At 47.8% G+C, this 26,095-nt stretch overlaps 1 long non-coding RNA gene across 1 annotated transcript in view; it reads right to left on the bottom strand.

The window, feature by feature from the left end:
• The window catches only part of LOC137848298 (uncharacterized), a 46,168-nt gene that overhangs the window by 18,577 nt on the left and 1,496 nt on the right, over window positions 1-26,095 (bottom strand). The window lies entirely within an intron of this gene.

Genomic DNA, 26,095 nt, shown 5'->3' with positions numbered 1-26,095 from the left:
CGGCTGAATCTCTGGGTCAGACTCAGCACTGTAGGCGGCTCCAAAAAAGATGCGTGCAATGACAGCCTGTGTCCCGCAGCTGAAACCGGCCAATGCGTTTAGTTTATACAGTGGTCCATGGAAACAGGAAGTCCCTCCACGTGGAACACATTGGGGGCCGACATTTTGTGGTGGGGAGGGAGTGCTCTACTCACCGTGCCTCTCTGATTGGCGCGTGCTGTTCAAGCCACGTGCCCTGCTCTTGCCCGCTGATTGGTGGCCCGCTGCCTTTCAGCCAAGAAGCGCTAAAAGTGAAAATGTCTATCTACAATACGTGCAGTGTGTGCGTGTACGGACACGTGTAAGTATACCCACACAGAAATGTAAACACGAGTAAATGTGCACCATGTTTTTCTACATACACACCCTACTTTATATACCTGTATACATTTATTTGCTTACCTGGAATCCTATATGCATATTTGCATTTCTAGAAACACAGAAACAACCCTGCACCCTTGCAGAATCGTTTTAAGCAATATAGCAGAAAAAGCAAGGGGCAAACGGCTGAATCTCTGGGTCAGACTCAGCACAGTAGGCGGCTCCAAAAAAGATGCGTGCAACTACAGCATGTGTCCCACAGCTGAAACCGGCCAATGCGTTTAGGTTATGCAGTGGTCCATGGAAACAGGAAGGCCCTCCACGTGCAACACACTGGGGGCCGACATTTTGTGATGGCCACCATTTCCTGATGGCCGACATTTTGTGGCGAGGAGGGAGCGCTCATCTCACAATGCTCCTCTAATTGGCTGAATGCTGTTTGACCACGTGCACTTCGCGCGCTTGCTGATTGGTGGCTCCCTCATTGAGGCTGGGAAGCGCTAAATGTGAAAATGCCTATCTACGATACTTTCAGTGTCTGTGTGTACAGACAAATATATGTATATCCACAAAAAATGCAAATAGGAGAAAATACACCCAATGGCTTTCTACACAGACGCCCTATTTTATATACCTGTATACATTTATTTATTTACCTGGAATCGTATATGCATATTTGCAGTTCTAAAAACACAGAAACAACACTGCACCCTTGCAGAATCGTTTTAAGCAGTAACGTTGAAAAAGCAAGAGGCAAAGGGCTGAATCTGTGCCTAAGACCCACCACTTTCTATGGCTCCGAAAAGAAGCGTGCCATGACAGCCTCTTCAGATCTTGCCTTGCAAGGCTGCTGCTCTTCTCCACAGTGCTGACAACAGCCGGGGACGCACAGTCTCACACAAACAAAAAACTCCCACTTACGCCTGCTCTTGTGACTGGCAGCCCAAACCGGCCCATGTATCTAGCTTATGCAGTGGTCCATGGAATCAAGAAATCCCTCCCCGTGCAATACACTGGGGGCCGACAGTTTGTGGTGGGGAGGCAGCGCTCTTCTCACTGTGCCTCTGTGATTGGCTGCGTGCTGTTCAAGCCACGTGCCCTGCGCTCGCCCGCTGATTGGTGGCCCGCTGCCTTTCAGCCAAGAAGCGCTAAAAGTGAAAATATCTATCTACGATACATGCAGTGTGTGTGCATGTACGGACAAATGAATGCATATCCACACACTAATGTAAACACGAGTAAATGTGCACCATATTTTTCTAAATACACACCCTACTTTATATACCTGCATGCATTTATTTGCTTACCTGGAATCCTATATGCATATTTGCATTTCTAGAAACACAGAAACAACCCTGCACCCTTGCAGAATCGTTTTAAGCAATATAGCAGAAAAAGCAAGGGGCAAACGGCTGAATCTCTGGGTCAGACTCAGCACTGTAGGCGGCTCCAAAAAAGATGCGTGCAATGACAGCCTGTGTCCCGCAGCTGAAACCGGCCAATGCGTTTAGTTTATGCAGTGGTCCATGGAAACAGGAAGTCCCTCCACGTGGAACACATTGGGGGCCGACATTTTGTGGTGGGGAGGGAGTGCTCTACTCACCGTGCCTCTCTGATTGGCGCGTGCTGTTCAAGCCACGTGCCCTGCTCTTGCCCGCTGATTGGTGGCCCGCTGCCTTTCAGCCAAGAAGCGCTAAAAGTGAAAATGTCTATCTACAATACGTGCAGTGTGTGCGTGTACGGACACGTGTAAGTATACCCACACAGAAATGTAAACACGAGTAAATGTGCACCATGTTTTTCTACATACACACCCTACTTTATATACCTGTATACATTTATTTGCTTACCTGGAATCCTATATGCATATTTGCATTTCTAGAAACACAGAAACAACCCTGCACCCTTGCAGAATCGTTTTAAGCAATATAGCAGAAAAAGCAAGGGGCAAACGGCTGAATCTCTGGGTCAGACTCAGCACAGTAGGCGGCTCCAAAAAAGATGCGTGCAACTACAGCCTGTGTCCCGCAGCTGAAACCGGCCAATGCGTTTAGGTTATGCAGTGGTCCATGGAAACAGGAAGGCCCTCCACGTGCAACACACTGGGGGCCGACATTTTGTGATGGCCACCATTTCCTGATGGCCGACATTTTGTGGCGAGGAGGGAGCGCTCATCTCACAATGCTCCTCTAATTGGCTGAATGCTGTTTGACCACGTGCACTTCGCGCGCTCGCTGATTGGTGGCTCCCTGATTGAGGCTGGGAAGCGCTAAATGTGAAAATGCCTATCTACGATACTTTCAGTGTCTGTGTGTACAGACAAATATATGTATATCCACAAAAAATGCAAATAGGAGAAAATACACCCAATGGCTTTCTACACAGACGCCCTATTTTATATACCTGTATACATTTATTTATTTACCTGGAATCGTATATGCATATTTGCAGTTCTAAAAACACAGAAACAACACTGCACCCTTGCAGAATCGTTTTAAGCAGTAACGTTGAAAAAGCAAGAGGCAAAGGGCTGAATCTGTGCCTAAGACCCACCACTTTCTATGGCTCCGAAAAGAAGCGTGCCATGACAGCCTCTTCAGATCTTGCCTTGCAAGGCTGCTGCTCTTCTCCACAGTGCTGACAACAGCCGGGGACGCACAGTCTCACACAAACAAAAAACTCCCACTTACGCCTGCTCTTGTGACTGGCAGCCCAAACCGGCCCATGTATCTAGCTTATGCAGTGGTCCATGGAATCAAGAAATCCCTCCCCGTGCAATACACTGGGGGACGACAGTTTGTGGTGGGGAGGCAGCGCTCTTCTCACCGTGCCTCTGTGATTGGCTGCGTGCTGTTCAAGCCACGTGCCCTGCGCTCGCCCGCTGATTGGTGGCCCGCTGCCTTTCAGCCAAGAAGCGCTAAAAGTGAAAATATCTATCTACGATACATGCAGTGTGTGTGCATGTACGGACAAATGAATGCATATCCACACACTAATGTAAACACGAGTAAATGTGCACCATATTTTTCTAAATACACACCCTACTTTATATACCTGCATGCATTTATTTGCTTACCTGGAATCCTATATGCATATTTGCATTTCTAGAAACACAGAAACAACCCTGCACCCTTGCAGAATCGTTTTAAGCAATATAGCAGAAAAAGCAAGGGGCAAACGGCTGAATCTCTGGGTCAGACTCAGCACTGTAGGCGGCTCCAAAAAAGATGCGTGCAATGACAGCCTGTGTCCCGCAGCTGAAACCGGCCAATGCGTTTAGTTTATGCAGTGGTCCATGGAAACAGGAAGTCCCTCCACGTGCAACACATTGGGGGCCGACATTTTGTGGTGGGGAGGGAGTGCTCTACTCACCGTGCCTCTCTGATTGGCGCGTGCTGTTCAAGCCACGTGCCCTGCTCTCGCCCGCTGATTGGTGGCCCGCTGCCTTTCAGCCAAGAAGCGCTAAAAGTGAAAATGTCTATCTACAATACGTGCAGTGTGTGCGTGTACGGACACGTGTAAGTATACCCACACAGAAATGTAAACACGAGTAAATGTGCACAATGTTTTTCTACATACACACCCTACTTTATATACCTGTATACATTTATTTGCTTACCTGGAATCCTATATGCATATTTGCATTTCTAGAAACACAGAAACAACCCTGCACCCTTGCAGAATCGTTTTAAGCAATATAGCAGAAAAAGCAAGGGGCAAACGGCTGAATCTCTGGGTCAGACTCAGCACAGTAGGCGGCTCCAAAAAAGATGCGTGCAACTACAGCCTGTGTCCCGCAGCTGAAACCGGCCAATGCGTTTAGGTTATGCAGTGGTCCATGGAAACAGGAAGGCCCTCCACGTGCAACACACTGGGGGCCGACATTTTGTGATGGCCACCATTTCCTGATGGCCGACATTTTGTGGCGAGGAGGGAGCGCTCATCTCACAATGCTCCTCTAATTGGCTGAATGCTGTTTGACCACGTGCACTTCGCGCGCTCGCTGATTGGTGGCTCCCTGATTGAGGCTGGGAAGCGCTAAATGTGAAAATGCCTATCTACGATACTTTCAGTGTCTGTGTGTACAGACAAATATATGTATATCCACAAAAAATGCAAATAGGAGAAAATACACCCAATGGCTTTCTACACAGACGCCCTATTTTATATACCTGTATACATTTATTTATTTACCTGGAATCGTATATGCATATTTGCAGTTCTAAAAACACAGAAACAACACTGCACCCTTGCAGAATCGTTTTAAGCAGTAACGTTGAAAAAGCAAGAGGCAAAGGGCTGAATCTGTGCCTAAGACCCACCACTTTCTATGGCTCCGAAAAGAAGCGTGCCATGACAGCCTCTTCAGATCTTGCCTTGCAAGGCTGCTGCTCTTCTCCACAGTGCTGACAACAGCCGGGGACGCACAGTCTCACACAAACAAAAAACTCCCACTTACGCCTGCTCTTGTGACTGGCAGCCCAAACCGGCCCATGTATCTAGCTTATGCAGTGGTCCATGGAATCAAGAAATCCCTCCCCGTGCAATACACTGGGGGACGACAGTTTGTGGTGGGGAGGCAGCGCTCTTCTCACCGTGCCTCTCTGATTGGCTGCGTGCTGTTCAAGCCACGTGCCCTGCGCTCGCCCGCTGATTGGTGGCCCGCTGCCTTTCAGCCAAGAAGCGCTAAAAGTGAAAATATCTATCTACGATACATGCAGTGTGTGTGCATGTACGGACAAATGAATGCATATCCACACACTAATGTAAACACGAGTAAATGTGCACCATATTTTTCTAAATACACACCCTACTTTATATACCTGCATGCATTTATTTGCTTACCTGGAATCCTATATGCATATTTGCATTTCTAGAAACACAGAAACAACCCTGCACCCTTGCAGAATCGTTTTAAGCAATATAGCAGAAAAAGCAAGGGGCAAACGGCTGAATCTCTGGGTCAGACTCAGCACAGTAGGCGGCTCCAAAAAAGATGCGTGCAATGACAGCCTGTGTCCCGCAGCTGAAACCGGCCATTGCGTTTAGTTTATGCAGTTGTCCATGGAAACAGGAAGTCCCTCCCCGTGCAACACATTGGGGGCCGACATTTTGTGGTGGGGAGGGAGTGCTCTACTCACCGTGCCTCTCTGATTGGCGCGTGCTGTTCAAGCCACGTGCCCTGCTCTCGCCCGCTGATTGGTGGCCCGCTGCCTTTCAGCCAAGAAGCGCTAAAAGTGAAAATGTCTATCTACAATACGTGCAGTGTGTGCGTGTACGGACACGTGTAAGTATACCCACACAGAAATGTAAACACGAGTAAATGTGCACCGTGTTTTTCTACATACACACCCTACTTTATATACCTGTATACATTTATTTGCTTACCTGGAATCCTATATGCATATTTGCATTTCTAGAAACACAGAAACAACCCTGCACCCTTGCAGAATCGTTTTAAGCAATATAGCAGAAAAAGCAAGGGGCAAACGGCTGAATCTCTGGGTCAGACTCAGCACAGTAGGCGGCTCCAAAAAAGATGCGTGCAACTACAGCCTGTGTCCCACAGCTGAAACCGGCCAATGCGTTTAGTTTATACAGTGGTCCATGGAAACAGGAAGGCCCTCCACGTGCAACACACTGGGGGCCGACATTTTGTGATGGCCACCATTTCCTGATGGCCGACATTTTGTGGCGAGGAGGGAGCGCTCATCTCACAATGCTCCTCTAATTGGCTGAATGCTGTTTGACCACGTGCACTTCGCGCGCTCGCTGATTGGTGGCTCCCTGATTGAGGCTGGGAAGCGCTAAATGTGAAAATGCCTATCTACGATACTTTCAGTGTCTGTGTGTACAGACAAATATATGTATATCCACAAAAAATGCAAATAGGAGAAAATACACCCAATGGCTTTCTACACAGACGCCCTATTTTATATACCTGTATACATTTATTTATTTACCTGGAATCGTATATGCATATTTGCAGTTCTAAAAACACAGAAACAACACTGCACCCTTGCAGAATCGTTTTAAGCAGTAACGTTGAAAAAGCAAGAGGCAAAGGGCTGAATCTGTGCCTAAGACCCACCACTTTCTATGGCTCCGAAAAGAAGCGTGCCATGACAGCCTCTTCAGATCTTGCCTTGCAAGGCTGCTGCTCTTCTCCACAGTGCTGACAACAGCCGGGGACGCACAGTCTCACACAAACAAAAAACTCCCACTTACGCCTGCTCTTGTGACTGGCAGCCCAAACCGGCCCATGTATCTAGCTTATGCAGTGGTCCATGGAATCAAGAAATCCCTCCCCGTGCAATACACTGGGGGACGACAGTTTGTGGTGGGGAGGCAGCGCTCTTCTCACCGTGCCTCTGTGATTGGCTGCGTGCTGTTCAAGCCACGTGCCCTGCGCTCGCCCGCTGATTGGTGGCCCGCTGCCTTTCAGCCAAGAAGCGCTAAAAGTGAAAATATCTATCTACGATACATGCAGTGTGTGTGCATGTACGGACAAATGAATGCATATCCACACACTAATGTAAACACGAGTAAATGTGCACCATATTTTTCTAAATACACACCCTACTTTATATACCTGCATGCATTTATTTGCTTACCTGGAATCCTATATGCATATTTGCATTTCTAGAAACACAGAAACAACCCTGCACCCTTGCAGAATCGTTTTAAGCAATATAGCAGAAAAAGCAAGGGGCAAACGGCTGAATCTCTGGGTCAGACTCAGCACTGTAGGCGGCTCCAAAAAAGATGCGTGCAATGACAGCCTGTGTCCCGCAGCTGAAACCGGCCAATGCGTTTAGTTTATGCAGTGGTCCATGGAAACAGGAAGTCCCTCCACGTGCAACACATTGGGGGCCGACATTTTGTGGTGGGGAGGGAGTGCTCTACTCACCGTGCCTCTCTGATTGGCGCGTGCTGTTCAAGCCACGTGCCCTGCTCTCGCCCGCTGATTGGTGGCCCGCTGCCTTTCAGCCAAGAAGCGCTAAAAGTGAAAATATCTATCTACAATACGTGCAGTGTGTGCGTGTACGGACACGTGTAAGTATACCCACACAGAAATGTAAACACGAGTAAATGTGCACCATGTTTTTCTACATACACACCCTACTTTATATACCTGTATACATTTATTTGCTTACCTGGAATCCTATATGCATATTTGCATTTCTAGAAACACAGAAACAACCCTGCACCCTTGCAGAATCGTTTTAAGCAATATAGCAGAAAAAGCAAGGGGCAAACGGCTGAATCTCTGGGTCAGACTCAGCACAGTAGGCGGCTCCAAAAAAGATGCGTGCAACTACAGCCTGTGTCCCACAGCTGAAACCGGCCAATGCGTTTAGTTTATACAGTGGTCCATGGAAACAGGAAGGCCCTCCACGTGCAACACACTGGGGGCCGACATTTTGTGATGGCCACCATTTCCTGATGGCCGACATTTTGTGGCGAGGAGGGAGCGCTCATCTCACAATGCTCCTCTAATTGGCTGAATGCTGTTTGACCACGTGCACTTCGCGCGCTCGCTGATTGGTGGCTCCCTGATTGAGGCTGGGAAGCGCTAAATGTGAAAATGCCTATCTACGATACTTTCAGTGTCTGTGTGTACAGACAAATATATGTATATCCACAAAAAATGCAAATAGGAGAAAATACACCCAATGGCTTTCTACACAGACGCCCTATTTTATATACCTGTATACATTTATTTATTTACCTGGAATCGTATATGCATATTTGCAGTTCTAAAAACACAGAAACAACACTGCACCCTTGCAGAATCGTTTTAAGCAGTAACGTTGAAAAAGCAAGAGGCAAAGGGCTGAATCTGTGCCTAAGACCCACCACTTTCTATGGCTCCGAAAAGAAGCGTGCCATGACAGCCTCTTCAGATCTTGCCTTGCAAGGCTGCTGCTCTTCTCCACAGTGCTGACAACAGCTGGGGACGCACAGTCTCACACAAACAAAAAACTCCCACTTACGCCTGCTCTTGTGACTGGCAGCCCAAACCGGCCCATGTATCTAGCTTATGCAGTGGTCCATGGAATCAAGAAATCCCTCCCCGTGCAATACACTGGGGGACGACAGTTTGTGGTGGGGAGGCAGCGCTCTTCTCACCGTGCCTCTGTGATTGGCTGCGTGCTGTTCAAGCCACGTGCCCTGCGCTCGCCCGCTGATTGGTGGCCCGCTGCCTTTCAGCCAAGAAGCGCTAAAAGTGAAAATATCTATCTACGATACATGCAGTGTGTGTGCATGTACGGACAAATGAATGCATATCCACACACTAATGTAAACACGAGTAAATGTGCACCATATTTTTCTAAATACACACCCTACTTTATATACCTGCATGCATTTATTTGCTTACCTGGAATCCTATATGCATATTTGCATTTCTAGAAACACAGAAACAACCCTGCACCCTTGCAGAATCGTTTTAAGCAATATAGCAGAAAAAGCAAGGGGCAAACGGCTGAATCTCTGGGTCAGACTCAGCACTGTAGGCGGCTCCAAAAAAGATGCGTGCAATGACAGCCTGTGTCCCGCAGCTGAAACCGGCCATTGCGTTTAGTTTATGCAGTTGTCCATGGAAACAGGAAGTCCCTCCACGTGCAACACATTGGGGGCCGACATTTTGTGGTGGGGAGGGAGTGCTCTACTCACCGTGCCTCTCTGATTGGCGCGTGCTGTTCAAGCCACGTGCCCTGCTCTCGCCCGCTGATTGGTGGCCCGCTGCCTTTCAGCCAAGAAGCGCTAAAAGTGAAAATGTCTATCTACAATACGTGCAGTGTGTGCGTGTACGGACACGTGTAAGTATACCCACACAGAAATGTAAACACGAGTAAATGTGCACAATGTTTTTCTACATACACACCCTACTTTATATACCTGTATACATTTATTTGCTTACCTGGAATCCTATATGCATATTTGCATTTCTAGAAACACAGAAACAACCCTGCACCCTTGCAGAATCGTTTTAAGCAATATAGCAGAAAAAGCAAGGGGCAAACGGCTGAATCTCTGGGTCAGACTCAGCACAGTAGGCGGCTCCAAAAAAGATGCATGCAACTACAGCCTGTGTCCCACAGCTGAAACCGGCCAATGCGTTTAGTTTATGCAGTGGTCCATGGAAACAGGAAGGCCCTCCACGTGCAACACACTGGGGGCCGACATTTTGTGATGGCCACCATTTCCTGATGGCCGACATTTTGTGGCGAGGAGGGAGCGCTCATCTCACAATGCTCCTCTAATTGGCTGAATGCTGTTTGACCACGTGCACTTCGCGCGCTCGCTGATTGGTGGCTCCCTGATTGAGGCTGGGAAGCGCTAAATGTGAAAATGCCTATCTACGATACTTTCAGTGTCTGTGTGTACAGACAAATATATGTATATCCACAAAAAATGCAAATAGGAGAAAATACACCCAATGGCTTTCGACACAGACGCCCTATTTTATATACCTGTATACATTTATTTATTTACCTGGAATCGTATATGCATATTTGCAGTTCTAAAAACACAGAAACAACACTGCACCCTTGCAGAATCGTTTTAAGCAGTAACGTTGAAAAAGCAAGAGGCAAAGGGCTGAATCTGTGCCTAAGACCCACCACTTTCTATGGCTCCGAAAAGAAGCGTGCCATGACAGCCTGTTCAGATCTTGCCTTGCAAGGCTGCTGCTCTTCTCCACAGTGCTGACAACAGCCGGGGACGCACAGTCTCACACAAACAAAAAACTCCCACTTACGCCTGCTCTTGTGACTGGCAGCCCAAACCGGCCCATGTATCTAGCTTATGCAGTGGTCCATGGAATCAAGAAATCCCTCCCCGTGCAATACACTGGGGGACGACAGTTTGTGGTGGGGAGGCAGCGCTCTTCTCACCGTGCCTCTCTGATTGGCTGCGTGCTGTTCAAGCCACGTGCCCTGCGCTCGCCCGCTGATTGGTGGCCCGCTGCCTTTCAGCCAAGAAGCGCTAAAAGTGAAAATATCTATCTACGATACATGCAGTGTGTGTGCATGTACGGACAAATGAATGCATATCCACACACTAATGTAAACACGAGTAAATGTGCACCATATTTTTCTAAATACACACCCTACTTTATATACCTGCATGCATTTATTTGCTTACCTGGAATCCTATATGCATATTTGCATTTCTAGAAACACAGAAACAACCCTGCACCCTTGCAGAATCGTTTTAAGCAATATAGCAGAAAAAGCAAGGGGCAAACGGCTGAATCTCTGGGTCAGACTCAGCACTGTAGGCGGCTCCAAAAAAGATGCGTGCAATGACAGCCTGTGTCCCGCAGCTGAAACCGGCCAATGCGTTTAGTTTATGCAGTGGTCCATGGAAACAGGAAGTCCCTCCACGTGCAACACATTGGGGGCCGACATTTTGTGGTGGGGAGGGAGTGCTCTACTCACCGTGCCTCTCTGATTGGCGCGTGCTGTTCAAGCCACGTGCCCTGCTCTCGCCCGCTGATTGGTGGCCCGCTGCCTTTCAGCCAAGAAGCGCTAAAAGTGAAAATGTCTATCTACAATACGTGCAGTGTGTGCGTGTACGGACACGTGTAAGTATACCCACACAGAAATGTAAACACGAGTAAATGTGCACCATGTTTTTCTACATACACACCCTACTTTATATACCTGTATACATTTATTTGCTTACCTGGAATCCTATATGCATATTTGCATTTCTAGAAACACAGAAACAACCCTGCACCCTTGCAGAATCGTTTTAAGCAATATAGCAGAAAAAGCAAGGGGCAAACGGCTGAATCTCTGGGTCAGACTCAGCACAGTAGGCGGCTCCAAAAAAGATGCGTGCAACTACAGCCTGTGTCCCGCAGCTGAAACCGGCCAATGCGTTTAGGTTATGCAGTGGTCCATGGAAACAGGAAGGCCCTCCACGTGCAACACACTGGGGGCCGACATTTTGTGATGGCTACCATTTCCTGATGGCCGACATTTTGTGGCAAGGAGGGAGCGCTCATCTCACAATGCTCCTCTAATTGGCTGAATGCTGTTTGACCACGTGCACTTCGCGCGCTCGCTGATTGGTGGCTCCCTGATTGAGGCTGGGAAGCGCTAAATGTGAAAATGCCTATCTACGATACTTTCAGTGTCTGTGTGTACAGACAAATATATGTATATCCACAAAAAATGCAAATAGGAGAAAATACACCCAATGGCTTTCTACACAGACGCCCTATTTTATATACCTGTATACATTTATTTATTTACCTGGAATCGTATATGCATATTTGCAGTTCTAAAAACACAGAAACAACACTGCACCCTTGCAGAATCGTTTTAAGCAGTAACGTTGAAAAAGCAAGAGGCAAAGGGCTGAATCTGTGCCTAAGACCCACCACTTTCTATGGCTCCGAAAAGAAGCGTGCCATGACAGCCTCTTCAGATCTTGCCTTGCAAGGCTGCTGCTCTTCTCCACAGTGCTGACAACAGCCGGGGACGCACAGTCTCACACAAACAAAAAACTCCCACTTACGCCTGCTCTTGTGACTGGCAGCCCAAACCGGCCCATGTATCTAGCTTATGCAGTGGTCCATGGAATCAAGAAATCCCTCCCCGTGCAATACACTGGGGGACGACAGTTTGTGGTGGGGAGGCAGCGCTCTTCTCACCGTGCCTCTGTGATTGGCTGCGTGCTGTTCAAGCCACGTGCCCTGCGCTCGCCCGCTGATTGGTGGCCCGCTGCCTTTCAGCCAAGAAGCGCTAAAAGTGAAAATATCTATCTACGATACATGCAGTGTGTGTGCATGTACGGACAAATGAATGCATATCCACACACTAATGTAAACACGAGTAAATGTGCACCATATTTTTCTAAATACACACCCTACTTTATATACCTGCATGCATTTATTTGCTTACCTGGAATCCTATATGCATATTTGCATTTCTAGAAACACAGAAACAACCCTGCACCCTTGCAGAATCGTTTTAAGCAATATAGCAGAAAAAGCAAGGGGCAAACGGCTGAATCTCTGGGTCAGACTCAGCACTGTAGGCGGCTCCAAAAAAGATGCGTGCAATGACAGCCTGTGTCCCGCAGCTGAAACCGGCCATTGCGTTTAGTTTATGCAGTTGTCCATGGAAACAGGAAGTCCCTCCACGTGCAACACATTGGGGGCCGACATTTTGTGGTGGGGAGGGAGTGCTCTACTCACCGTGCCTCTCTGATTGGCGCGTGCTGTTCAAGCCACGTGCCCTGCTCTCGCCCGCTGATTGGTGGCCCGCTGCCTTTCAGCCAAGAAGCGCTAAAAGTGAAAATGTCTATCTACAATACGTGCAGTGTGTGCGTGTACGGACACGTGTAAGTATACCCACACAGAAATGTAAACACGAGTAAATGTGCACCGTGTTTTTCTACATACACACCCTACTTTATATACCTGTATACATTTATTTGCTTACCTGGAATCCTATATGCATATTTGCATTTCTAGAAACACAGAAACAACCCTGCACCCTTGCAGAATCGTTTTAAGCAATATAGCAGAAAAAGCAAGGGGCAAACGGCTGAATCTCTGGGTCAGACTCAGCACAGTAGGCGGCTCCAAAAAAGATGCGTGCAACTACAGCCTGTGTCCCACAGCTGAAACCGGCCAATGCGTTTAGTTTATGCAGTGGTCCATGGAAACAGGAAGGCCCTCCACGTGCAACACACTGGGGGCCGACATTTTGTGATGGCTACCATTTCCTGATGGCCGACATTTTGTGGCAAGGAGGGAGCGCTCATCTCACAATGCTCCTCTAATTGGCTGAATGCTGTTTGACCACGTGCACTTCGCGCGCTCGCTGATTGGTGGCTCCCTGATTGAGGCTGGGAAGCGCTAAATGTGAAAATGCCTATCTACGATACTTTCAGTGTCTGTGTGTACAGACAAATATATGTATATCCACAAAAAATGCAAATAGGAGAAAATACACCCAATGGCTTTCTACACAGACGCCCTATTTTATATACCTGTATACATTTATTTATTTACCTGGAATCGTATATGCATATTTGCAGTTCTAAAAACACAGAAACAACACTGCACCCTTGCAGAATCGTTTTAAGCAGTAACGTTGAAAAAGCAAGAGGCAAAGGGCTGAATCTGTGCCTAAGACCCACCACTTTCTATGGCTCCGAAAAGAAGCGTGCCATGACAGCCTCTTCAGATCTTGCCTTGCAAGGCTGCTGCTCTTCTCCACAGTGCTGACAACAGCCGGGGACGCACAGTCTCACACAAACAAAAAACTCCCACTTACGCCTGCTCTTGTGACTGGCAGCCCAAACCGGCCCATGTATCTAGCTTATGTAGTGGTCCATGGAATCAAGAAATCCCTCCCCGTGCAATACACTGGGGGACGACAGTTTGTGGTGGGGAGGCAGCGCTCTTCTCACCGTGCCTCTGTGATTGGCTGCGTGCTGTTCAAGCCACGTGCCCTGCGCTCGCCCGCTGATTGGTGGCCCGCTGCCTTTCAGCCAAGAAGCGCTAAAAGTGAAAATATCTATCTACGATACATGCAGTGTGTGTGCATGTACGGACAAATGAATGCATATCCACACACTAATGTAAACACGAGTAAATGTGCACCATATTTTTCTAAATACACACCCTACTTTATATACCTGCATGCATTTATTTGCTTACCTGGAATCCTATATGCATATTTGCATTTCTAGAAACACAGAAACAACCCTGCACCCTTGCAGAATCGTTTTAAGCAATATAGCAGAAAAAGCAAGGGGCAAACGGCTGAATCTCTGGGTCAGACTCAGCACTGTAGGCGGCTCCAAAAAAGATGCGTGCAATGACAGCCTGTGTCCCGCAGCTGAAACCGGCCATTGCGTTTAGTTTATGCAGTGGTCCATGGAAACAGGAAGTCCCTCCACGTGCAACACATTGGGGGCCGACATTTTGTGGTGGGGAGGGAGTGCTCTACTCACCGTGCCTCTCTGATTGGCGCGTGCTGTTCAAGCCACGTGCCCTGCTCTCGCCCGCTGATTGGTGGCCCGCTGCCTTTCAGCCAAGAAGCGCTAAAAGTGAAAATGTCTATCTACAATACGTGCAGTGTGTGCGTGTACGGACACGTGTAAGTATACCCACACAGAAATGTAAACACGAGTAAATGTGCACCGTGTTTTTCTACATACACACCCTACTTTATATACCTGTATACATTTATTTGCTTACCTGGAATCCTATATGCATATTTGCATTTCTAGAAACACAGAAACAACCCTGCACCCTTGCAGAATCGTTTTAAGCAATATAGCAGAAAAAGCAAGGGGCAAACGGCTGAATCTCTGGGTCAGACTCAGCACAGTAGGCGGCTCCAAAAAAGATGCGTGCAACTACAGCCTGTGTCCCACAGCTGAAACCGGCCAATGCGTTTAGTTTATGCAGTGGTCCATGGAAACAGGAAGGCCCTCCACATGCAACACACTGGGGGCCGACATTTTGTGATGGCCACCATTTCCTGATGGCCGACATTTTGTGGCGAGGAGGGAGCGCTCATCTCACAATGCTCCTCTAATTGGCTGAATGCTGTTTGACCACGTGCACTTCGCGCGCTCGCTGATTGGTGGCTCCCTGATTGAGGCTGGGAAGCGCTAAATGTGAAAATGCCTATCTACGATACTTTCAGTGTCTGTGTGTACAGACAAATATATGTATATCCACAAAAAATGCAAATAGGAGAAAATACACCCAATGGCTTTCTACACAGACGCCCTATTTTATATACCTGTATACATTTATTTATTTACCTGGAATCGTATATGCATATTTGCAGTTCTAAAAACACAGAAACAACACTGCACCCTTGCAGAATCGTTTTAAGCAGTAACGTTGAAAAAGCAAGAGGCAAAGGGCTGAATCTGTGCCTAAGACCCACCACTTTCTATGGCTCCGAAAAGAAGCGTGCCATGACAGCCTCTTCAGATCTTGCCTTGCAAGGCTGCTGCTCTTCTCCACAGTGCTGACAACAGCCGGGGACGCACAGTCTCACACAAACAAAAAACTCCCACTTACGCCTGCTCTTGTGACTGGCAGCCCAAACCGGCCCATGTATCTAGCTTATGCAGTGGTCCATGGAATCAAGAAATCCCTCCCCGTGCAATACACTGGGGGACGACAGTTTGTGGTGGGGAGGCAGCGCTCTTCTCACCGTGCCTCTGTGATTGGCTGCGTGCTGTTCAAGCCACGTGCCCTGCGCTCGCCCGCTGATTGGTGGCCCGCTGCCTTTCAGCCAAGAAGCGCTAAAAGTGAAAATATCTATCTACGATACATGCAGTGTGTGTGCATGTACGGACAAATGAATGCATATCCACACACTAATGTAAACACGAGTAAATGTGCACCATGTTTTTCTACATACACACCCTACTTTATATACCTGCATGCATTTATTTGCTTACCTGGAATCCTATATGCATATTTGCATTTCTAGAAACACAGAAACAACCCTGCACCCTTGCAGAATCGTTTTAAGCAATATAGCAGAAAAAGCAAGGGGCAAACGGCTGAATCTCTGGGTCAGACTCAGCACAGTAGGCGGCTCCAAAAAAGATGCGTGCAACTACAGCCTGTGTCCCGCAGCTGAAACCGGCCAATGCGTTTAGTTTATACAGTGGTCCATGGAAACAGGAAGGCCCTCCACGTGCAACACACTGGGGGCCGACATTTTGTGATGGCCACCATTTCCTGATGGCCGACATTTTGTGGCGAGGAGGGAGCGCTCATCTCACAATGCTCCTCTAATTGGCTGAATGCTGTTTGACCACGTGCACTTCGCGCGCTCGCTGATTGGTGGCTCCCTGATTGAGGCTGGGAAGCGCTAAATGTGAAAATGCCTATCTACGATACTTTCAGTGTCTGTGTGTACAGACAAATATATGTATATCCACAAAAAATGCAAATAGGAGAAAATACACCCAATGGCTTTCTACACAGACGCCCTATTTTATATACCTGTATACATTTATTTATTTACCTGGAATCGTATATGCATATTTGCAGTTCTAAAAACACAGAAACAACACTGCACCCTTGCAGAATCGTTTTAAGCAGTAACGTTGAAAAAGCAAGAGGCAAAGGGCTGAATCTGTGCCTAAGACCCACCACTTTCTATGGCTCCGAAAAGAAGCGTGCCATGACAGCCTCTTCAGATCTTGCCTTGCAAGGCTGCTGCTCTTCTCCACAGTGCTGACAACAGCCGGGGACGCACAGTCTCACACAAACAAAAAACTCCCACTTACGCCTGCTCTTGTGACTGGCAGCCCAAACCGGCCCATGTATCTAGCTTATGCAGTGGTCCATGGAATCAAGAAATCCCTCCCCGTGCAATACACTGGGGGACGACAGTTTGTGGTGGGGAGGCAGCGCTCTTCTCACCGTGCCTCTGTGATTGGCTGCGTGCTGTTCAAGCCACGTGCCCTGCGCTCGCCCGCTGATTGGTGGCCCGCTGCCTTTCAGCCAAGAAGCGCTAAAAGTGAAAATATCTATCTACGATACATGCAGTGTGTGTGCATGTACGGACAAATGAATGCATATCCACACACTAATGTAAACACGAGTAAATGTGCACCATGTTTTTCTACATACACACCCTACTTTATATACCTGCATGCATTTATTTGCTTACCTGGAATCCTATATGCATATTTGCATTTCTAGAAACACAGAAACAACCCTGCACCCTTGCAGAATCGTTTTAAGCAATATAGCAGAAAAAGCAAGGGGCAAACGGCTGAATCTCTGGGTCAGACTCAGCACTGTAGGCGGCTCCAAAAAAGATGCGTGCAATGACAGCCTGTGTCCCGCAGCTGAAACCGGCCAATGCGTTTAGTTTATGCAGTGGTCCATGGAAACAGGAAGTCCCTCCACGTGCAACACATTGGGGGCCGACATTTTGTGGTGGGGAGGGAGTGCTCTACTCACCGTGCCTCTCTGATTGGCGCGTGCTGTTCAAGCCACGTGCCCTGCTCTCGCCCGCTGATTGGTGGCCTGCTGCCTTTCAGCCAAGAAGCGCTAAAAGTGAAAATGTCTATCTACAATACGTGCAGTGTGTGCGTGTACGGACACGTGTAAGTATACCCACACAGAAATGTAAACACGAGTAAATGTGCACCATGTTTTTCTACATACACACCCTACTTTATATACCTGTATACATTTATTTGCTTACCTGGAATCCTATATGCATATTTGCATTTCTAGAAACACAGAAACAACCCTGCACCCTTGCAGAATCGTTTTAAGCAATATAGCAGAAAAAGCAAGGGGCAAACGGCTGAATCTCTGGGTCAGACTCAGCACAGTAGGCGGCTCCAAAAAAGATGCGTGCAACTACAGCCTGTGTCCCGCAGCTGAAACCGGCCAATGCGTTTAGGTTATGCAGTGGTCCATGGAAACAGGAAGGCCCTCCACGTGCAACACACTGGGGGCCGACATTTTGTGATGGCCACCATTTCCTGATGGCCGACATTTTGTGGCGAGGAGGGAGCGCTCATCTCACAATGCTCCTCTAATTGGCTGAATGCTGTTTGACCACGTGCACTTCGCGCGCTCGCTGATTGGTGGCTCCCTGATTGAGGCTGGGAAGCGCTAAATGTGAAAATGCCTATCTACGATACTTTCAGTGTCTGTGTGTACAGACAAATATATGTATATCCACAAAAAATGCAAATAGGAGAAAATACACCCAATGGCTTTCTACACAGACGCCCTATTTTATATACCTGTATACATTTATTTATTTACCTGGAATCGTATATGCATATTTGCAGTTCTAAAAACACAGAAACAACACTGCACCCTTGCAGAATTGTTTTAAGCAGTAACGTTGAAAAAGCAAGAGGCAAAGGGCTGAATCTGTGCCTAAGACCCACCACTTTCTATGGCTCCGAAAAGAAGCGTGCCATGACAGCCTGTTCAGATCTTGCCTTGCAAGGCTGCTGCTCTTCTCCACAGTGCTGACAACAGCCGGGGACGCACAGTCTCACACAAACAAAAAACTCCCACTTACGCCTGCTCTTGTGACTGGCAGCCCAAACCGGCCCATGTATCTAGCTTATGCAGTGGTCCATGGAATCAAGAAATCCCTCCCCGTGCAATACACTGGGGGACGACAGTTTGTGGTGGGGAGGCAGCGCTCTTCTCACCGTGCCTCTCTGATTGGCTGCGTGCTGTTCAAGCCACGTGCCCTGCGCTCGCCCGCTGATTGGTGGCCCGCTGCCTTTCAGCCAAGAAGCGCTAAAAGTGAAAATATCTATCTACGATACATGCAGTGTGTGTGCATGTACGGACAAATGAATGCATATCCACACACTAATGTAAACACGAGTAAATGTGCACCATGTTTTTCTACATACACACCCTACTTTATATACCTGCATGCATTTATTTGCTTACCTGGAATCCTATATGCATATTTGCATTTCTAGAAACACAGAAACAACCCTGCACCCTTGCAGAATCGTTTTAAGCAATATAGCAGAAAAAGCAAGGGGCAAACGGCTGAATCTCTGGGTCAGACTCAGCACAGTAGGCGGCTCCAAAAAAGATGCGTGCAACTACAGCCTGTGTCCCGCAGCTGAAACCGGCCAATGCGTTTAGTTTATACAGTGGTCCATGGAAACAGGAAGGCCCTCCACGTGCAACACACTGGGGGCCGACATTTTGTGATGGCCACCATTTCCTGATGGCCGACATTTTGTGGCGAGGAGGGAGCGCTCATCTCACAATGCTCCTCTAATTGGCTGAATGCTGTTTGACCACGTGCACTTTGCGCGCTCGCTGATTGGTGGCTCCCTGATTGAGGCTGGGAAGCGCTAAATGTGAAAATGCCTATCTACGATACTTTCAGTGTCTGTGTGTACAGACAAATATATGTATATCCACAAAAAATGCAAATAGGAGAAAATACACCCAATGGCTTTCTACACAGACGCCCTATTTTATATACCTGTATACATTTATTTATTTACCTGGAATCGTATATGCATATTTGCAGTTCTAAAAACACAGAAACAACACTGCACCCTTGCAGAATCGTTTTAAGCAGTAACGTTGAAAAAGCAAGAGGCAAAGGGCTGAATCTGTGCCTAAGACCCACCACTTTCTATGGCTCCGAAAAGAAGCGTGCCATGACAGCCTCTTCAGATCTTGCCTTGCAAGGCTGCTGCTCTTCTCCACAGTGCTGACAACAGCCGGGGACGCACAGTCTCACACAAACAAAAAACTCCCACTTACGCCTGCTCTTGTGACTGGCAGCCCAAACCGGCCCATGTATCTAGCTTATGCAGTGGTCCATGGAATCAAGAAATCCCTCCCCGTGCAATACACTGGGGGACGACAGTTTGTGGTGGGGAGGCAGCGCTCTTCTCACCGTGCCTCTCTGATTGGCTGCGTGCTGTTCAAGCCACGTGCCCTGCGCTCGCCCGCTGATTGGTGGCCCGCTGCCTTTCAGCCAAGAAGCGCTAAAAGTGAAAATATCTATCTACGATACATGCAGTGTGTGTGCATGTACGGACAAATGAATGCATATCCACACACTAATGTAAACACGAGTAAATGTGCACCATGTTTTTCTACATACACACCCTACTTTATATACCTGCATGCATTTATTTGCTTACCTGGAATCCTATATGCATATTTGCATTTCTAGAAACACAGAAACAACCCTGCACCCTTGCAGAATCGTTTTAAGCAATATAGCAGAAAAAGCAAGGGGCAAACGGCTGAATCTCTGGGTCAGACTCAGCACTGTAGGCGGCTCCAAAAAAGATGCGTGCAATGACAGCCTGTGTCCCGCAGCTGAAACCGGCCAATGCGTTTAGTTTATGCAGTGGTCCATGGAAACAGGAAGTCCCTCCACGTGCAACACATTGGGGGCCGACATTTTGTGGTGGGGAGGGAGTGCTCTACTCACCGTGCCTCTCTGATTGGCGCGTGCTGTTCAAGCCACGTGCCCTGCTCTCGCCCGCTGATTGGTGGCCTGCTGCCTTTCAGCCAAGAAGCGCTAAAAGTGAAAATGTCTATCTACAATACATGCAGTGTGTGCGTGTACGGACACGTGTAAGTATACCCACACAGAAATGTAAACACGAGTAAATGTGCACCATGTTTTTCTACATACACACCCTACTTTATATACCTGTATACATTTATTTGCTTACCTGGAATCCTATATGCATATTTGCATTTCTAGAAACACAGAAACAACCCTGCACCCTTGCAGAATCGTTTTAAGCAATATAGCAGAAAAAGCAAGGGGCAAACGGCTGAATCTCTGGGTCAGACTCAGCACAGTAGGCGGCTCCAAAAAAGATGCGTGCAACTACAGCCTGTGTCCCGCAGCTGAAACCGGCCAATGCGTTTAGGTTATGCAGTGGTCCATGGAAACAGGAAGGCCCTCCACGTGCAACACACTGGGGGCCGACATTTTGTGATGGCCACCATTTCCTGATGGCCGACATTTTGTGGCGAGGAGGGAGCGCTCATCTCACAATGCTCCTCTAATTGGCTGAATGCTGTTTGACCACGTGCACTTCGCGCGCTCGCTGATTGGTGGCTCCCTGATTGAGGCTGGGAAGCGCTAAATGTGAAAATGCCTATCTACGATACTTTCAGTGTCTGTGTGTACAGACAAATATATGTATATCCACAAAAAATGCAAATAGGAGAAAATACACCCAATGGCTTTCTACACAGACACCCTATTTTATATACCTGTATACATTTATTTATTTACCTGGAATCGTATATGCATATTTGCAGTTCTAAAAACACAGAAACAACACTGCACCCTTGCAGAATCGTTTTAAGCAGTAACGTTGAAAAAGCAAGAGGCAAAGGGCTGAATCTGTGCCTAAGACCCACCACTTTCTATGGCTCCGAAAAGAAGCGTGCCATGACAGCCTGTTCAGATCTTGCCTTGCAAGGCTGCTGCTCTTCTCCACAGTGCTGACAACAGCCGGGGACGCACAGTCTCACACAAACAAAAAACTCCCACTTACGCCTGCTCTTGTGACTGGCAGCCCAAACCGGCCCATGTATCTAGCTTATGCAGTGGTCCATGGAATCAAGAAATCCCTCCCCGTGCAATACACTGGGGGACGACAGTTTGTGGTGGGGAGGCAGCGCTCTTCTCACCGTGCCTCTCTGATTGGCTGCGTGCTGTTCAAGCCACGTGCCCTGCGCTCGCCCGCTGATTGGTGGCCCGCTGCCTTTCAGCCAAGAAGCGCTAAAAGTGAAAATATCTATCTACGATACATGCAGTGTGTGTGCATGTACGGACAAATGAATGCATATCCACACACTAATGTAAACACGAGTAAATGTGCACCATGTTTTTCTACATACACACCCTACTTTATATACCTGCATGCATTTATTTGCTTACCTGGAATCCTATATGCATATTTGCATTTCTAGAAACACAGAAACAACCCTGCACCCTTGCAGAATCGTTTTAAGCAATATAGCAGAAAAAGCAAGGGGCAAACGGCTGAATCTCTGGGTCAGACTCAGCACTGTAGGCGGCTCCAAAAAAGATGCGTGCAATGACAGCCTGTGTCCCGCAGCTGAAACCGGCCAATGCGTTTAGTTTATGCAGTGGTCCATGGAAACAGGAAGTCCCTCCACGTGCAACACATTGGGGGCCGACATTTTGTGGTGGGGAGGGAGTGCTCTACTCACCGTGCCTCTCTGATTGGCGCGTGCTGTTCAAGCCACGTGCCCTGCTCTCGCCCGCTGATTGGTGGCCTGCTGCCTTTCAGCCAAGAAGCGCTAAAAGTGAAAATGTCTATCTACAATACGTGCAGTGTGTGCGTGTACGGACACGTGTAAGTATACCCACACAGAAATGTAAACACGAGTAAATGTGCACCATGTTTTTCTACATACACACCCTACTTTATATACCTGTATACATTTATTTGCTTACCTGGAATCCTATATGCATATTTGCATTTCTAGAAACACAGAAACAACCCTGCACCCTTGCAGAATCGTTTTAAGCAATATAGCAGAAAAAGCAAGGGGCAAACGGCTGAATCTCTGGGTCAGACTCAGCACAGTAGGCGGCTCCAAAAAAGATGCGTGCAACTACAGCCTGTGTCCCGCAGCTGAAACCGGCCAATGCGTTTAGTTTATGCAGTGGTCCATGGAAACAGGAAGGCCCTCCACGTGCAACACACTGGGGGCCGACATTTTGTGATGGCCACCATTTCCTGATGGCCGACATTTTGTGGCGAGGAGGGAGCGCTCATCTCACAATGCTCCTCTAATTGGCTGAATGCTGTTTGACCACGTGCACTTCGCGCGCTCGCTGATTGGTGGCTCCCTGATTGAGGCTGGGAAGCGCTAAATGTGAAAATGCCTATCTACGATACTTTCAGTGTCTGTGTGTACAGACAAATATATGTATATCCACAAAAAATGCAAATAGGAGAAAATACACCCAATGGCTTTCTACACAGACGCCCTATTTTATATACCTGTATACATTTATTTATTTACCTGGAATCGTATATGCATATTTGCAGTTCTAAAAACACAGAAACAACACTGCACCCTTGCAGAATCGTTTTAAGCAGTAACGTTGAAAAAGCAAGAGGCAAAGGGCTGAATCTGTGCCTAAGACCCACCACTTTCTATGGCTCCGAAAAGAAGCGTGCCATGACAGCCTGTTCAGATCTTGCCTTGCAAGGCTGCTGCTCTTCTCCACAGTGCTGACAACAGCCGGGGACGCACAGTCTCACACAAACAAAAAACTCCCACTTACGCCTGCTCTTGTGACTGGCAGCCCAAACCGGCCCATGTATCTAGCTTATGCAGTGGTCCATGGAATCAAGAAATCCCTCCCCGTGCAATACACTGGGGGACGACAGTTTGTGGTGGGGAGGCAGCGCTCTTCTCACCGTGCCTCTCTGATTGGCTGCGTGCTGTTCAAGCCACGTGCCCTGCGCTCGCCCGCTGATTGGTGGCCCGCTGCCTTTCAGCCAAGAAGCGCTAAAAGTGAAAATATCTATCTACGATACATGCAGTGTGTGTGCATGTACGGACAAATGAATGCATATCCACACACTAATGTAAACACGAGTAAATGTGCACCATGTTTTTCTACATACACACCCTACTTTATATACCTGCATGCATTTATTTGCTTACCTGGAATCCTATATGCATATTTGCATTTCTAGAAACACAGAAACAACCCTGCACCCTTGCAGAATCGTTTTAAGCAATATAGCAGAAAAAGCAAGGGGCAAACGGCTGAATCTCTGGGTCAGACTCAGCACTGTAGGCGGCTCCAAAAAAGATGCGTGCAATGACAGCCTGTGTCCCGCAGCTGAAACCGGCCAATGCGTTTAGTTTATGCAGTGGTCCATGGAAACAGGAAGTCCCTCCACGTGCAACACATTGGGGGCCGACATTTTGTGGTGGGGAGGGAGTGCTCTACTCACCGTGCCTCTCTGATTGGCGCGTGCTGTTCAAGCCACGTGCCCTGCTCTCGCCCGCTGATTGGTGGCCCGCTGCCTTTCAGCCAAGAAGCGCTAAAAGTGAAAATGTCTATCTACAATACGTGCAGTGTGTGCGTGTACGGACACGTGTAAGTATACCCACACAGAAATGTAAACACGAGTAAATGTGCACCATGTTTTTCTACATACACACCCTACTTTATATACCTGTATACATTTATTTGCTTACCTGGAATCCTATATGCATATTTGCATTTCTAGAAACACAGAAACAACCCTGCACCCTTGCAGAATCGTTTTAAGCAATATAGCAGAAAAAGCAAGGGGCAAACGGCTGAATCTCTGGGTCAGACTCAGCACAGTAGGCGGCTCCAAAAAAGATGCGTGCAACTACAGCCTGTGTCCCGCAGCTGAAACCGGCCAATGCGTTTAGTTTATACAGTGGTCCATGGAAACAGGAAGGCCCTCCACGTGCAACACACTGGGGGCCGACATTTTGTGATGGCCACCATTTCCTGATGGCCGACATTTTGTGGCGAGGAGGGAGCGCTCATCTCACAATGCTCCTCTAATTGGCTGAATGCTGTTTGACCACGTGCACTTTGCGCGCTCGCTGATTGGTGGCTCCCTGATTGAGGCTGGGAAGCGCTAAATGTGAAAATGCCTATCTACGATACTTTCAGTGTCTGTGTGTACAGACAAATATATGTATATCCACAAAAAATGCAAATAGGAGAAAATACACCCAATGGCTTTCTACACAGACGCCCTATTTTATATACCTGTATACATTTATTTATTTACCTGGAATCGTATATGCATATTTGCAGTTCTAAAAACACAGAAACAACACTGCACCCTTGCAGAATCGTTTTAAGCAGTAACGTTGAAAAAGCAAGAGGCAAAGGGCTGAATCTGTGCCTAAGACCCACCACTTTCTATGGCTCCGAAAAGAAGCGTGCCATGACAGCCTGTTCAGATCTTGCCTTGCAAGGCTGCTGCTCTTCTCCACAGTGCTGACAACAGCCGGGGACGCACAGTCTCACACAAACAAAAAACTCCCACTTACGCCTGCTCTTGTGACTGGCAGCCCAAACCGGCCCATGTATCTAGCTTATGCAGTGGTCCATGGAATCAAGAAATCCCTCCCCGTGCAATACACTGGGGGACGACAGTTTGTGGTGGGGAGGCAGCGCTCTTCTCACCGTGCCTCTCTGATTGGCTGCGTGCTGTTCAAGCCACGTGCCCTGCGCTCGCCCGCTGATTGGTGGCCCGCTGCCTTTCAGCCAAGAAGCGCTAAAAGTGAAAATATCTATCTACGATACATGCAGTGTGTGTGCATGTACGGACAAATGAATGCATATCCACACACTAATGTAAACACGAGTAAATGTGCACCATGTTTTTCTACATACACACCCTACTTTATATACCTGCATGCATTTATTTGCTTACCTGGAATCCTATATGCATATTTGCATTTCTAGAAACACAGAAACAACCCTGCACCCTTGCAGAATCGTTTTAAGCAATATAGCAGAAAAAGCAAGGGGCAAACGGCTGAATCTCTGGGTCAGACTCAGCACTGTAGGCGGCTCCAAAAAAGATGCGTGCAATGACAGCCTGTGTCCCGCAGCTGAAACCGGCCAATGCGTTTAGTTTATGCAGTGGTCCATGGAAACAGGAAGTCCCTCCACGTGCAACACATTGGGGGCCGACATTTTGTGGTGGGGAGGGAGTGCTCTACTCACCGTGCCTCTCTGATTGGCGCGTGCTGTTCAAGCCACGTGCCCTGCTCTCGCCCGCTGATTGGTGGCCCGCTGCCTTTCAGCCAAGAAGCGCTAAAAGTGAAAATGTCTATCTACAATACGTGCAGTGTGTGCGTGTACGGACACGTGTAAGTATACCCACACAGAAATGTAAACACGAGTAAATGTGCACCATGTTTTTCTACATACACACCCTACTTTATATACCTGTATACATTTATTTGCTTACCTGGAATCCTATATGCATATTTGCATTTCTAGAAACACAGAAACAACCCTGCACCCTTGCAGAATCGTTTTAAGCAATATAGCAGAAAAAGCAAGGGGCAAACGGCTGAATCTCTGGGTCAGACTCAGCACAGTAGGCGGCTCCAAAAAAGATGCGTGCAACTACAGCCTGTGTCCCGCAGCTGAAACCGGCCAATGCGTTTAGT

Source organism: Anas acuta, chromosome Z, assembly GCF_963932015.1.
Source record: "Anas acuta chromosome Z, bAnaAcu1.1, whole genome shotgun sequence".
Lineage (NCBI taxonomy): Eukaryota > Metazoa > Chordata > Aves > Anseriformes > Anatidae > Anas > Anas acuta.
This window is presented reverse-complemented; position numbering and strand designations above follow the sequence as displayed.